At 31.1% G+C, this 16210-nt stretch overlaps 1 long non-coding RNA gene across 1 annotated transcript; it reads left to right on the forward strand.

Moving 5' to 3' along the window:
- The first annotated feature begins 2145 nt into the window (after positions 1-2145).
- On the forward strand, positions 2146-15769 carry LOC134693605 (uncharacterized). Its single transcript, XR_010102422.1, has 3 exons — positions 2146-2206; positions 8243-8329; positions 15730-15769. It is a non-coding gene; the product is annotated as an uncharacterized LOC134693605 (long non-coding RNA).
- The last annotated feature ends 441 nt before the right edge of the window (positions 15770-16210 follow it).

Consider the following 16210-nt stretch of genomic DNA (forward strand, 5'->3'; position numbering starts at 1 on the left):
AGGCGTGATCCAAATACAGACAATTATAATATTAAAACAACATATAAATGAAATAAAGATTCATGTAACAAGTCATGAGCCAATTCTATGTATACAAATACATTATAGACTGATATTGATACCATAGACTTATATTTCAGTATTATTATAGATTTTCGTATATTTACTTAAAACACACAATACAAGATATTTATATATATATATGTATATGCACAAACTACTGTAAAAGATTATTATCTGATGAAACGGTATGGTGGTCTCTCAAATCAAGAGCTTCTTCAATATACATACAAATAGATTTTAATTCCTTTTCAGACATAGGATTTAACATTTTGGTAAAATTTTCATCCAAATTATTTGAATTAATATTATTTATTTTATATTTAGAACTAATGTTTTTATATTGCGGACATTCAATCAAGAAATGAATCTCATTTTCAATTTTTTCTGTGCAAAATTTACAAAATCTCTCATTAGATGGTATTATTGGTCTTGCATACCATACCTCCCAGTTTCTATTGCTAATGAGTGTGCACTTATTCTTAATTTAGTGAGTTTTTTTCTAAGGTATTTAGGAATATTAAAATTTAAATATTCTTGTTGTTTAAATTCAGTATAAATTTTACTAAAAAACAAAAGTTTACCACAGTTTCCATCTTTTATCTTAGAAAGTTCAAAAATAATTTTATTTTTGTAGAAATCTTCTAGTTTCTGTTTGAAATTAATATTACAATGCTTGTTATAATAGCCTATCAAGACGTCATAATTATTTGGAATAAAAATGTCCATGTCTTTTATTATAAAAAATTTTATAAGCAAAGGAAACTGAATATTTATGTTTTTAATAATTAGGTTATTAAGGAAATATTCTTAATTTTTATTGGAAAAAAAAATCTTCTATTTTCCAATCTTATCTATAAAAAAAAAATCTTCTATTTTAAATATATTTTATGATACAAAAAAACTATTAGAAAACAAGTCTTGTGACATATTTTCCTAGGAAAACAAGTTACAAACATAAATTACTAGCTATGGACTGATTTTCCTAGAAACATTTGTCCTGGGACTTTAATTCCTAGTAAAATCATGGACATGGACTTAAGTAACTAGGAAAAAAAGTCTGGAGAACAAATTTTACAACCGGACCAAATTTACTGTTACACTAATGACTATTCCAACTAATTATGACGTCTGGCAAGGCTTTATTTTTTTTCTGGGGCGTCCCAGAAAAAAATAAAAATAGCCTTGCCAGACGTCATAATTATTTGGACTACTGTTACACTAGGACCACAGGCACTAGACGTTCCCCCTTTTATTAATTTCTTGATTAGCTACTGTCACGGTGTATTTGTATATATACAGAAGAATTCTAGAGTTTTGTATCACTTTGACAGTCAAATCCTGACACATCAGCCCAACTGAGACCAGATACCATTTTTATTCATGAGTTATGATCAGTATCAGATATAAATGAGGGGGAGGACAGGGATAAGGGAGACAGGGAGAAAGGAGGTAGGAGAAAGGGAGTAGGAGAAAGGAGAGGAAGGTTGGGGAAAAGGAGAAGTTGGAGAAAAAAATAAAATATGAAGAAATAAAATATCTCACTTTTTCCGGTAAATTAAAAAAAATAAAATAAGGAGAAGAGGGGTAGGAGAAAGGAGAAAAAGGGTGAGAGAAGGAAAAAGAGTACCCCCTGTCCTCCCCCTCATAAATGCATTTTCAGATACTTTTTTCGCTTGTTCTATTAAAATCTTACCACGTAAATTCCTTAATTCTCTTTTTTATTTAATTGAATGTTGAGTTTGTTTGCCTCAAAACAAACTGTTTTTCCTGTGAATAATTTTCAATCTCCTTGCTTCTAGTATGAAAAATTTGCAAACCATCTTTGACAGACGACGCGAGCACGAATCGCAATCTGTCAACAAAGTTCTAAATGCACATAAAAATAGTCCGCTGTCGAGTTTTAATTTGATTTAGAATGACAAGACATTTCATCGTTCTTTGTAGAACAAACCATGATATCAATACACATTTGTATTTTATTGATCTTTCTAGGGATGTTGCGACTTTAATAATAAATATTCGTGTAGTAATATGCCCTAACTCTTCTGTACGAAAGGAGACCGTAAAGAACTTGAGGATGAAGATGAAGGAGATGTGTTGATAAGATCTGATACGTAAAATGCATAAAACTTAAATTTTCTCGGTAAAAAGTCACTTACTCATATTTCTCTTTCAAAACTGCCATTAAGGAAACACGCATTAAAATACCCGTTTGGAAAAAAAGGGGGAGGGGGAAAGGGGGGGGGGGGGTCTCAACGGAAAATTCCGGGAACGTGGTTCGGCCTGATATATATTTAGCCGTCATGTAAAGAATGTAAATTATTTGAATTAATATGGGGAAGATTCAAGTTTGTTGAAATTTTAAAAAATAGGCAGGGCAGGAGTTTTGAGTAAAAAAAAAGGCAGGATGACACACTTGCAAAAAAAAATAAGACAATTTTGGTAAAAAAGTCAGGATAAACTAAAAAAAAAAAGACAGGACCAGAGACATATAATACAATGTATTATATGTCTCTGGCAGGACCGAATACAGTGAAAAATAAAAAGGCAGGCAGAGATTACAGCTAAAAAAAAGGCAGGACAAAATTTACATCCTAGCCCCCCCCCCCATAAAAATCAAATGGTAGCTAAATGGAGCTACCATTTGATTTTTATGGGGAGGCTGGGATGAAAAATTTTGTCCTGCCTTTTTGTTTTAGTTGTAATCTCTGTCCTGTATTTTTATTTTTCAGTCTATTTGGTCCTGCCTTTTTTATTTCTTAGCTTATCCTGACTTTTTTACAATAATTGTCATCCTGCCATTTTTTTTTTGCCAAGTTACTCATCCTGCCTTTTTTTTTAACTCAAAATCCTATCCTGTCTTTTTTTCAAATTTCATCCTAGCCCCCCCCCCCCCCCCCCCCCCCCCTTAAAATCAAATGGTAGCTCCCTAAAGCAATTTTTAAAAATCCATATTGCAAAGACACACAAAAAAAAGAAAACCTAAAAAAAGTATGGATGTCAAATGATTGCTTACTCCTTAGAAAAGAAGTGCGTTCCCTTGGAAATAAATTAGGTAAAGCCCCTTATTATGATTGACTTATTGCAACTGTAAAAGAGAGTACAATAAGTTGAAAAATAAATTAAAAAAGGATTTCTTTCATTCCTTAATAAAACAAATAAATGAGATAAACCCAAAGAACACCAAAAATTTTTGGGGAAGCATTAATAATTACAAAAAAAAAGAATAATAATTGTGAGCCTGCTATTTCTGCCAAAGAATGGGAGATTCACTATAGAAATTTGCTTGCTTCAAGTAATAATGATACAACTGATACAAATCGAAATATAGAGAACAAAATTCACAACTTTTCTAATACATCCCTTAATGTCCCTATTACACGTAAAGAAATCAAAGACTGTATTAAGAAGTTAAAAAAGGGAAAATCTGGAGATCCTGATTTGATAATTAATGAATTTCTAAAGGTGTGGTCAAACACTCTAGTTTTACTTTTGACTAAACTTTTTAATAAGATACTTAACTCAGAAAAATTCCCCAAAATTTGGAACATTTCTCTATTGACATCAATTTATAAATCTGGTGACCCATCTAATTGTGGGAACTATAGAGGTATAAGCATAACAAGCTGTCTTGGTAAAGTCTTTACATCCATTTTACAAAAACGACTTAGTGATTTTCTTGAAACACATAATTTATTATTTTCAAATCAAGGTGGTTTTTGAAAAAAATTACAGAACTGTAGATCATGTCTTTATTTTAAAAACAATAATAAACAAATATTTGTTTAAATGTAAAAAGAAACTATATGTGTGTTTTGTAGATTTTAAAAAGGCTTTTGACAGTGTCTGGAGATCAGCTCTGTTCTTAAAATTACAAAATAAAGAAATACAAGGCAAATTTTATAATATACTGCCTGACATGTACTCTAATACCTTATGTTCATGTAAATATCAAAATATGTTTACCAAGCCTTTTCTTGATAATCAGGGTGTCAAACAAGGTGACAGTTTAAGTCCAATTTTATTTACTGTAAATTCAGAAATTATTGCGAGGTTTTGATTATTGCGAAAAAATGCGACAGACTTGTAAACGCAATAATTTTAACTCGCATTTTAAAATCATTGATATGAATTAAACAGGATTTTTCTCAAAATCATTATAATTAAAATCGCATTTAAGTCTAAAATGACAAAATCGCAATAATAAATGCACGCAATAATTTCTGAATTTTCAGTAATATATTTGTTGATGACATAGAAAAATACTTAGATACAAACTTGACTAGTGCAGTAAATTTAAATGGTCAAAAAGTGAACCATTTATTGTATGCTGATGATTTATTATTGATATCGGAATATGCAGATGGTCTCCAGAACTCTCTTGATTCTTTACAAAAACATAGTACTAAATGGAAACTGGACTTGAACCTTAAGAAAACAAAAATTATAATTTTCTCTAAAACTAAATGTAAATTAAAAAAACGTTTACTTTTATTACAGTTCTAATGCAATTGAAATTGTTGATTGTTATAAATACTTAGGAGTTGATTTTCATAGCTCTGGAAAATTTATACAAGCAGTGTCAAGCCTCTCAGATAAAGCTAAAACAGCATGTTTTGCATTGAAGTCAAAACTACCATATAGTGAAAATTTGTCTGTTAAGACTTGGCTCCAGCTTTTTAATTCAATGATAACTCCTATTTTAACTTATGGATCAGAAGTATGGTTATCAGAATTCAAACCAAATTTTGAAGCATTTATAGACAAAAGTAAATTAGACAAAACACAAAACTCCATATTTAAAAACATACTTGTGGTTCATGGAAAGTCTTCCAATCTAGCAGTGCGGTGTGAATTGGGCACTTTACCCATTCGTATTAAATGTTATCAACTTATGTATAAATATTATGAGCGTCTCAGTAATATTGGTGAACAGTCTGGTGGTCCGCATGAAATTTTCAAGGCTGCTTTTGAAGTGGACAAAACTCTCACAAATAGAGAAAATTCATGGTCTTATAAACTATCTGAATTAATGAAATATATTGCAATACCCTTTAAAAAGCATTGTAATAGTAATTTCAAACAGAAACTAGAAGATTTCTACAAAAATAAAATTATATTTGAACTTTCTAAAATAAAAGATGGACACTGTGGTAAACTTTTATTTTTAAGTAAAATTTAAACAACAAGAATATTTAAATTTTAATATTCCTAAATACCTTTAACCCTTTCCTCCATAATGACGCCTTTTGACGCCACCCCCCTTACTCAATAATTATTAATTATCTGTATTTGGATCACGCCTCTATTGAGCTCTTTCCAATAAAATATTGAATTGAATTGAATAAACAGGAATCTCGGGAGGGGGCACTTCCTATACATATAAGGTGTCAGCTGGGAACAGTATATTTAATACATGTACACATGTTCCCAATGCATAGTCGGATCCTTGCCCCCCCCTTTCGTGGGAAAAAATTGGTTTATCAGAGGCGGATTTATCATTTAGGAGGGGGCCTTCCCCCCCTTTTTGGGAAAAATTTGGTTACTTAAAGCCTTATATAGGAAATCACTGAAGTGACTGGAGCGGCCCCCTCTTAGGTCGGTCAGTGGGCCCCACTTATGAAAATTTTTGGATCCGCCACTGTTTATATATAGGGAATCATTGAAGCATGACTGTAGCTTAAATTTCACATTATTATACAGTTTTCTATCAGAGGCTTTATTTTGGCTAGCATACCAATTGCTAATATATTTAGTGTGAATTAATTTGCTAGATATGTTCAAAATTTATATTGTCCGAAATGTTTTACTTCTTGTTTAATTTCAAAAACTTTTTCTTCTAGCAAATGAGAACTGGCAGAAGAAGTTATGTTAGATTTGTTAAGCTCTTGGCTGCATTTATAAGCATCTTTCAATAGACTGAATTCAGTTGTAAGATTTTCAAATCTATACCAGTATTTTACAATTGACTTTACAATATCATAATGTAAGGGGAAAAGACTGAAGTGGGGACCTCCTCTTAGGCAGTCTATGGGCCCCCTCTTATGAAAATTTCTAGATCCGCCATTGTTTTCTAGTTTAAAAATATGTGAATAGGTGTTGAAAATATTAAGAAATATATTAAGTCAACAAATTAAAAAGAAAATATGGTATACTGTATGATTGCCAATGATTCAAATCTAGTCCCTAGACAATAGACACAATTACATTAGAAATTAACAACTTTAGGTCACTGTATGGCCTTCAACAATGATAAAACCAGAAACTACTATAAGTTACAATAAGGAGGCTCGAGGGAACATGTATAAAAATTTAAGAGAAAAATAAACATTTAATTTTTCATTACAAAGGAGTAGATTCAGTAAGACCCCTTTTTGGCCCCAAAATATAGCAGTTTCACAAAATTGTGAAAATGTAATCCTTAAGCTATTTATTGGAAAGTAGCATGCTTCTGCTTAATAAATATAGGATGTTTTTGACAATACAATGCATATATATATCAGGTACTAGCATCATTAAGTAATAAGTTATGCTAAATTACTGAAATCTTCAAAATTTTAGATTTTTTGGTAAATTTTAGACGGTTTCTGTCTTAAATGAAAGTGTAAATTTTCCCCTTACATTATGATATTGTAATTATTCGTGTTCATTTATAATATTGAAATGTTAATTATACCCCATGCAACGATTTGCGGAGGGTATAATGTTTTTGACCTGTTCGTCCGTCCGTCAGTCCTGTTTCTTGTCATCACAACACCTTTCAAACCACACAACAGAATTTCACGAAACCTTTTCAAATAATAAGGACATACTATGTAGTTGTGCATATCGACGGGAAATTGCGATTCAATTTATTTTCTAGGAGTTACGCCCCTTTGAACTTATTTACTTTAATGTACTACTGCAACAGTTTGTCATCTCATCTACTCTCAAAAACCACACAACAAAATTTCATGAAACCTTTTCAGAAAATAAGGACATACTATGTAGTTGTGCATATCAACGGGAAATTGCGATTCAATTTTTTTCCTAGGAGTTACGCCCCTTTGAACTTATTTACTTCAATGTTCTACTGCAACATTTTGTTATGGCAACTCCTCTCAAACCACACAACAGAATTTCACAAAACCTTTTCAGATAATAAGGACATACGATGTAGTTCTGCATATCGTTGGGAAATTGTGATTCAATTTTTTTTCTAGGAGTTACACCCCTTTGAACTTATTTGCTTCAATGTACTTCTGCAACAGTTTGTCATCTCAACTCCTCTGAAACCACACAACAGAATTTCATGAAATTTTGTAGATAATAAGGACATACTATTTAGATGTGCATATTGGCAGGAAATTAATTTTTCTTATACAATTTTTTTTTCTTACACTAATTTAATTTCTCCAATGACAATGTGGGGATGTGGGGTATGTGCTCACTAAGGTTTTTTAATTGTATTTAATGATAATACATAATATATATATATATACATGTAAAGGTTGAGGATGAACACAGATGCGCCACTTTCATTTTTTGACAAAAACCATCAGAAAAGTGACATTTTTTGGCAAATTCAATAGATTTTTCATACAAAAGCTTGAATCTGAGCGTTTTTAATGACTAAGTCAGTCAAAATCTTTCACATTAACTAATTGAATCAATTGAAGTAGACAGTTAAGAGTTTAAAAAGTGTCCAAAATCTTTCGTTAGATGAATTTGAAATTTGAGGCCAAAATCGGAACCTTACCTACTCCTTTTATTTGTTACCTTAAGTAGTTGTTACTTTATCATATGGTACAAAAATAATTTAAAAAAATCCATTTGTGATGGCCTCAGATGAATTGTAAAATGTAGATATCATTAAAATTGCTCAAAATTATCTCCCTTTGGTATAAAAATGCCATTTTTGGAACTCATCCGTGACCTTCATTTTATATTATTATTTTCAATTAAGCTGTTCTTAAACTAAACTATTGTAAAATTTGAGCGATTTCTGTAATTAAGTTCTCTTATTTCGGTATTACCTCTATTTCTGCTATTAGTTCAACAGAAAAAAGGTACATTTGTACCTTTACAAAAATGTATGCTTTTTTCAAAGGCAGGTTGTGAACGGTGACCCCATTTTTTTTTATTAAGTATAAGATTTAAGTACGTTTATCATTTTTACTGAAACAATTTTTCCTTGTAGATGTTGCAGATACATTCATACAAATGATGTTGAAGAAACAAAGAGAAAAGGAACTTGGACTGTACCAGTTTGTTTGCAGCTTCTAAGGTGAAGTATACTTATTTAAATGTTTTGTAAAAATAAGAAGATGTGGTATGATTGTAAATGAAACAACTTTCCATGAGAGACCAGTGAGACAAAAATTAACAACCATAGGTAACTGTACATCCTTCAACAATGAGCTATACAACGTCAAGGACTTGAAATTACCAATGAACAACATAGGGCCTGATTTATTAACAAAACATTGAACGATAAACTGTTATGATATACAGCAACAAACTACTGAATTACAAGCTCCTGAATTGAGACAGACACATGGAGTTTGTAAAACATTAAAAATGGTTGCTGGCACGAAACCCTCCTTCTAACCTATGACAGTGGTGCAACATTTCAACTAGTAAACTATAAAAATCATTTGAAAAGGGCTTAATTCTAAGATCAATACAAAGTCAAAGCACAATAAAAAATCCTAAAACAAAAACACATGAAATACACATCTGAGATTTATAGCAGTTACTGAGAGCATGTTCTAATAATCAATATTTTATCCTTGTCCTTACACAATGGGCTGAATTTCTCTTAAGGGCATACCGTACAGTTTTGATCCTGTATTTACAAGTTCGTGAAAATTTGCATATAGGCTATTTTTTACCTAATTAAATCAAATATGTAATAAAAAATATACCTTCATGTGCTACTTTTTGAGAAAAATGAGGTCGAAATTTTGTATATTTGCTCAAAATTCAGATATGTGGCCGTATTTTCTTTTTTCGAAAAAAAGACATAATTTTTTTGTTATAAAAGATAAACACAAATTGTTTTTTGTTAAAGTCATATGAAACAATGAGTGGTGAAAAATAATGTTTGTCCAATTCTTGAACCAATGGATGTATACATTCATAAACTTAGTCCTATGTGCAGGATTTTATCATTATTTTCGCAAATATATCATATAATCGCCAATTTTTTTCTCTCTCTGTTATGATTGAACAAATGTGGCTGCTCATTAAATGCTGTGATTTGAAGCCGAGTTTAACCGATTGTCACCTTATAGTAAACAAATCACAAAAAGCATGGGTATTGAGCACGTGTTTAACATGTATAATCAGATATTTGTTTATTTCAATGACAGATCCCTGCGTATTGTGGTCACCGGATTTTTACGAGGAGGGTTACGCTCGGGTCACTATGCATACTGAAAATATGTCGGCAAATTGCTTGCTGGCAACAAGCAATTAAAAATAAGTACTCTTCTTCTAAATGTGGACAAATTAAAGAATTTTCATCAGAAAAAAGTATATGTACATAAGTTGTTTAATGAAAACTAACTATTTAGTTATAAAAAACATATGCATATTTTTTTTTAATTCGAGGTTTCTTATGACTTTAAATAATTGGTAATTTCTGTATTTTATAAGTATCCTAAAAAATTAGGCATTTTTTATTCCGAGATTACTCGTATTTATCAAATGTTCATGAATTGAGGAAAAACATGTCATTTTTGGCTTTATGTTTATCAAAATTAAAAAAAATCCTTTATTTACAGTTTTATAAAATTTGGGTCACATAATCTCCCTGCAAATTGAAAGTCAAACAAATTGCTGTTTTGAAACATGAACTCGTTTTCAAATGAATTCAGTTTGAATGATAAAAATCAGTCGAAAAATGCATTTTTCTCTGGTATGTTAAAGTTTGCTGTCGCGAAAATAACATTTTGCATTAGCAACGTCATTACCTCCTCTGTAACTGTATCGTATGCCCTTAAAAGCTAACCTAGACCTATAAATGAATGATTATAGCCATCACTTGATGTCATCTAAACAAATAACATATAGATGGAGAGAAATTTTAGTTTAAGTCGCAAAAATTATCAACAAGAAAAGATCGTCAAATAAGTATCATGAATGGTTGAAATTGTCAGTCAACTCCTAATTATTTAATAAATTAGCCACAGAGTTTTTTGTAAGGTCTAGTTTTAATTAGGATTTTATTGTAGATAAAGGAGGTAAATTATCTCTGTTGACAAAAAAATGGTTGAGGAGTCGGAAAGTTTGACTGAAGATTAAGGATATCAAATGAAGGTAAACATAAATTTAAAGTAATGTTTATATTTGTATTAATACATGTACCTCGAGTATGCATCAAAGATGTATTGGGTAAGATGGTAATAACTGTATGTGAAACAATAAAATTTGTTTAAAGTGGGCAGTACATGTATATTAAAACATACCATCAACATTAGCACAACTAAAAATGCAATCATAAAAGCATCTGCAAAGTTTCATAGAAATCTGTGAAAGTATGACACAGTATCCATGGTATCAGTTATTTGATGTCCATGTCATTCAAGGTGGATATTGTGTCATTGGCAATAGACAAATTTCCTATTTACATGTACCCACTTTAATCGGAACAAGTTTGAGGGAAGTTTAATGCATATGCCATTATGTTTTCTATACATGACTAAATCATCAGAAAACAGTAAACTTTCCGCCAAAATTGCACCATTTATATTTTTGAATTTACTTCTTTCGATGTTTGTGGTGACAGAGTACCAAGATGTCTTACCACAGAGAAGGTATTAAAACCTGTTGAAAAAACATAGAATCCGAGTCAAAGTTGATAATGTGAAAATAGACTATTATACCACAGAGAAGGTATTAAAACCTGTTGAAAAAACATAGAATCCGAGTCAAAAGTTGATAATGTGAAAATAGCGGAGTTAGCTGAATTCTTAAAAGCTTTATATTTTAGAAGGATGAAGACCTGGATGCTTCATACTTTGAATATATACCAAGATGCCTCAGGTTACCAAGTTTCTCTCAGTCACATGTCTAATGTTCTTGACCTAATTTTCATGGTTGAGTGTCTACTTGAAAAAAAAGTTAAGATTTTTATACGACTGCAAAAATTTTGGTTGTATATTGGTATGAGGTTGGCGTCGTGTCGTTGTCATCCGAAGACATTTGGTTTTCACACTATAACTAGTATAAGTAAATAGAAACCTATGAAATTTAAATACAAGGTTAAAGACTAGAAAAGGAAGTTTCAAATTGATTTTGGGAGTTTTGGTCCCAACAGATTAGGAGTTAGGGGCCAAAAAGGGCCCAAATAAGCATTTTTCTTGGTTTTTGCACAATAACTTTAATAGTATAAGTGAATAGAAATCTTTGAAATTTTAACACAAAGTTTATGACCACAAAAGGAAGGTTGTTATTGATTTTGGGAGTTTTGGTCCCAAACAGTTAAGGAATGAGGGTCCAAAGGGTCCAAAATTAAACTTTGTTTGATTTCATCAAAAAATGAATTATTTGGATTCTTGTATATATGTCAAATCTAACCGTGTATTTAGGGTGCAATCAACAGTTTTTTTCTATGACGTCATATTTTGAGGGACCATCTATAATTGACCCTTAGTGGTGTTAATGTTAATGAAGATACTTGTATAAAACTAGATATCTTAGAATCAGAATTTTCTCTAGTTTATAATGAAATAAAAATAAATTGTACTTTTAATAGTACCAAAAAGTTTTATCCAGAGAAAATGGGGAAAACATTGCCTAATCTATGCATAAAAAACATGAAATCAGGCCATGTGCACACCCATGCAGACATGATACATGCACATTTTTCATATTCAAAACAGTATGAATTTCATAGGTTTTTACCTGGTCTTTCTAAAAATTTATATTCGCCTGCTTCGAAAAGAGATACAGTGGGTGCAAATAAGTTTTGCACTTTTCACTGCCAAAAAAACAGAATGTTTACAGTTTGTCTCCCCTTAAAACATGTGTATTTAATCTAATTTTTAAAAATTATTTTAATCATTCAACCTGTTTTAATTGAAGCTAATTAACTTAATTTTACAATTAAATATAAAAAACATGATACTTTTTTACCAATTATGTTGATAAAAAGGGACTTCCCTCCAAGTCTATTTTTAGTCGGGGGAATTACCCCTAGTTTTTTATACGAAACTGTTTATAGCACCCTTAGATTTTTAATTTTTGGTCCTGTTTTCAAATTGGTCTACATTAAGGTACAAAGGGTCCAAAATTAAACTTTGTTTGATTTTAACAAAAGTTGAATTCTTGGACTTCTTTGATGCTGAATCTAAACATGTACAGGTACTTAGATTTTTGATTATGGACTGTTGGTCCAAATCGGGGTTCAAATTAAACTTTGTTTGATTTCAACAAAAATGGGGTTCTTTGATATGCTGAATCTAACCGTGTATTTAGATTTTTAATATTTGGGCCCGGTTATCAAATTGATCCACATGGACATGCTTGAGGTCTAAAGGGTCTAAAATTGCACATTATTTGATTTCATCAAAAATTGAATTCTTGGGGTTCTATGATCATGATGATATGCTGAATCTAACCATGTATTTATATTTTGGATGTTTGACCATAATAGGTAAATGTCCAATTTAAAATTTATAATTTTTTTTCTCGCCTTGACGGAGTAAAAAAATGAGACAAAGGTATGGTGTTCCCTGTGGCGGCAGCATCAACAATGTATTAGTTTGTGATTAGGTCAATTTATGGTGAACCACTAGTGGTAGGTCAATGATATTTGGTATGCAGTTGCATAAGCATTGGCATATCTTATTTTCATGGAGATTTTTTTGACTCCGCCTCCTTAGTCATGGTCTATAGACTTTGATATTTTTGCTAAGTTAATATGTATTAGTTTGTGATAAGGTCAGTTCAAGGGGAACCTTTAGTGGTAGGTCAATGTTAACTTAATTGGTGTTCAGTTTTATAAACATTAGCACATCTCATTTCCATGGAGAATATTTGGCCCTGCCCCCTCAGTCATGGTCTATTGACTTTGAAACTTTTGCTTAGTTTACATGTATTAGTTTGTGATAATATCAGTTTAAGATGAACTGCTAATGTTAAGTCAATGATATTTGGTATGCAAATTTATTGTCATTTGAAAGTGCTGTTTTCATGGAGATTATATAGCCCCACCCCTGATCATGGTTCATTGACTTTGAAACTTTTACATAGTTTAAAAGTTAATGTTTGTGTTTAGGTTCGTTTAAAGGGAACTACTTATTATGAGTCAATGGTAATTGGTATGCAGTTGTATTATATTTATCATTGGCACATCTCATTCCATGGAGATTGTTTAGCCATGTACCTTCAGTCATTGTTCATAGACTTTGAATATTTGCATAACTTACATGTTAAAATATTGCTATTTAATTTCAACATTGCATTATCAAAATTACATGAATATTTGCATAACTTACATGTTAAAATATTGCTATTTAATTTCAACATTGCATAATCAAAATTACATGAATATTTGCATAACTTACATGTTAAAATATTGCTATTTAATTTCAACATTGCATAATCAAAATTACAAAAAGGGGATACATATCTCTGTGATAACAGTTTATTAAGTGTAAGTTCTTAGACCACATTCATTCTGTGTCAGAAACCTATCTTGTGTCAACTATTTAATCACAATCCAAATTCAGAGATGTATCAAGCTTAAATGTTGTGTCCATACTTGCCCCAACTGTTCAGGGTTCGACCTCTGTGGTCCTATAAAGCTGTGCCCTGCGGAGCATCTGGTTTGTAAAGTGAAATTCTCTCTTATTATAAGTAATAGGATAACTATATTTGGTATGTGAGTACCTTGCAAGGTCCTCATGGCTGTCATACAGTTTTCACTTGACCTCGACCTCCTTTCATGGATCAGTGAACAAGGTTAAGTTTTGGTGGTCAACATCAAGTCCATATCTCAGATACTAAAAGCAATATGTCTAGTATATTTGGTGTATGGAGGACTGTAAGGTGTATATGTCCAACTGGCAGGTGTCATCTGACCTTGACCTCATTTCCATGGTTCAGTGATTATAGTTGAGTTTTTGTGTTTTTTTTTCTGTTTTTCATATACTATTTGCAATAGGTCTAATATATTTGGTGTATGGAAATAATAACAGAATGATTGTTAGGTGTACATTTCTAGCTGGTATGTGTCATCTGCCCTTGACCTCATTTTCATGGTCAGTGGTCAAAGTTAAGTTTTTGAGTTTTTGTCTTTTTATCTAATACTATATGCAATAAGTCTACTGCTATAATAACATGAATAACTATATTAGGTGTATGGAAATATATTAGTTGTATGGAAGAATAATTAGCTGTATAGATGTGTGCCTTGTATGGTTCATCTCACCTTGCCTGTCCTTGGCCTCATTTTCATGGTTTAGTGGTAAATTTTTAGTTTTTTTGGTTAATGTTAAGGTTATGTTTCAATTGTAATAAAGCTTTATTTTAAGGACTACAAAAGAAGGCGAGACATTTCAGCGTGTGCACTCTTGGTTTTATATTAAACCCTAGAAAGAAGCTACAGATTAATGTTAACTGCAAAAATACTAAAATCCTTTATTAATTAGATCATGTAGATACAGGAAATGAAAATATTTTGAAATTTTTTATCATAAAAAAGTCTATGCTTATATATATTCAAGTTTCACTAAATTCCAAGAAGGGTTTCCACAAATAACAATGACTGATTTTCAAAATGATCATCATGTAAAAATGAAGAGATGTGCTAAGATTGCCCATGAAAACTATCTTTATGAACAATGACAGTTCAGTGGTTTGCTTTCAGCCTTTAGCAAAAATAATTACCATATATATTGTAATAAGCTATAAATAAAAGCCCCCCCTTTGTAAAATGTTAAACAATTAAAAAGTAAAAAACAGCGTCCTGATCTTTAAAAGTTCGAAGAATAAAATTGAGTCATATTATGGTATGATGTTGTTGTTAGCGATGTATGTTGACACATATGGTTTACCGATAATTATATAGTTTAAGCGAATGGATATCCATGAAATTTTACACAAGGTTTAATACCAAAAAGGAAGGTTGGGTTGATTTTTGGAGTGATGGTACCAACAGTTTAGAAATTAGGGGCAAAAAAGAAGCATTTTTGTAGTTTCCAGATATTAACTTGTGTGCCAGTGTACTAATCTCTCTGAAATTGTTCTTCAAGGTTCCATATCACAAAGGGTAGACTGGAATTGTTTAAAGGGGTAATTGCCTCAAACGTTCAGGAAATAGGGGGTCAAAAACAAGCATTTTTCTAATTTCCAGACAATATTTTGTGTTTAAGTGTGGATTTCTTTAAAATTAAAATTGTACTGCAAAGTACCATACCACAAAGGAAAAGGGGTTTTGGGGTAATTACTGAAAGGGGGTTGAAAAAAATTGGGGGAGGGGGATTTTTTTTCTCATAATTTTGATCAAAATCCAAATACAGACAGTCTATCAAGCTTGAATATTGTGTCCAAACATGCACCAACTGGTCAGTCAAATAACAAGGCTGTGCTGCACATCATTTTCTTAATCATATTAATCTGACATGTTAAAGTTTGTACATTATGAAGTTACTAACCTGTTGATTTTGTGTATTTCAGATTATTATTGAAAAAAGAGCACTTTGAAGTACTAGGAGAATGTGGTTTTGAGATCAGTAACAGTCTGACAAGGAAAGAATTTAATGAACATGATTATGATGCCTCTTGATAAATATAAAAACATATTGACTGTAAAATAATTACCAGTTACCAATTATATCTGTTGTTTACAAAATTTGTTATTTGGAAATATCTGTTAAATCTTTTGAAATTAAAATGTGTTAACTGAAATGATTAAAGAATTGAAGTCTTTAAATGATACAAAAGCAAGGATACATTGAATGATTGCAATTGAGACAACTACTAGCCCTGTATAGTAGGGTACTGATGTAAACAAGTACAGGTCACCTGAAGTCTTCAACAATGAGCAAAAGCCTTAATTTAAAGATCGTTATACATGGGCTTATTAAGTCCCAAGATAATGGTATCTACATCATTTGCTGTCAAATTTTTGTTTGTATGTTTCTGATGAAGGTTAATT

This window comes from Mytilus trossulus, chromosome 12 (genome assembly GCF_036588685.1).
Source record: "Mytilus trossulus isolate FHL-02 chromosome 12, PNRI_Mtr1.1.1.hap1, whole genome shotgun sequence".
NCBI classification, from domain to species: Eukaryota; Metazoa; Mollusca; class Bivalvia; order Mytilida; family Mytilidae; genus Mytilus; species Mytilus trossulus.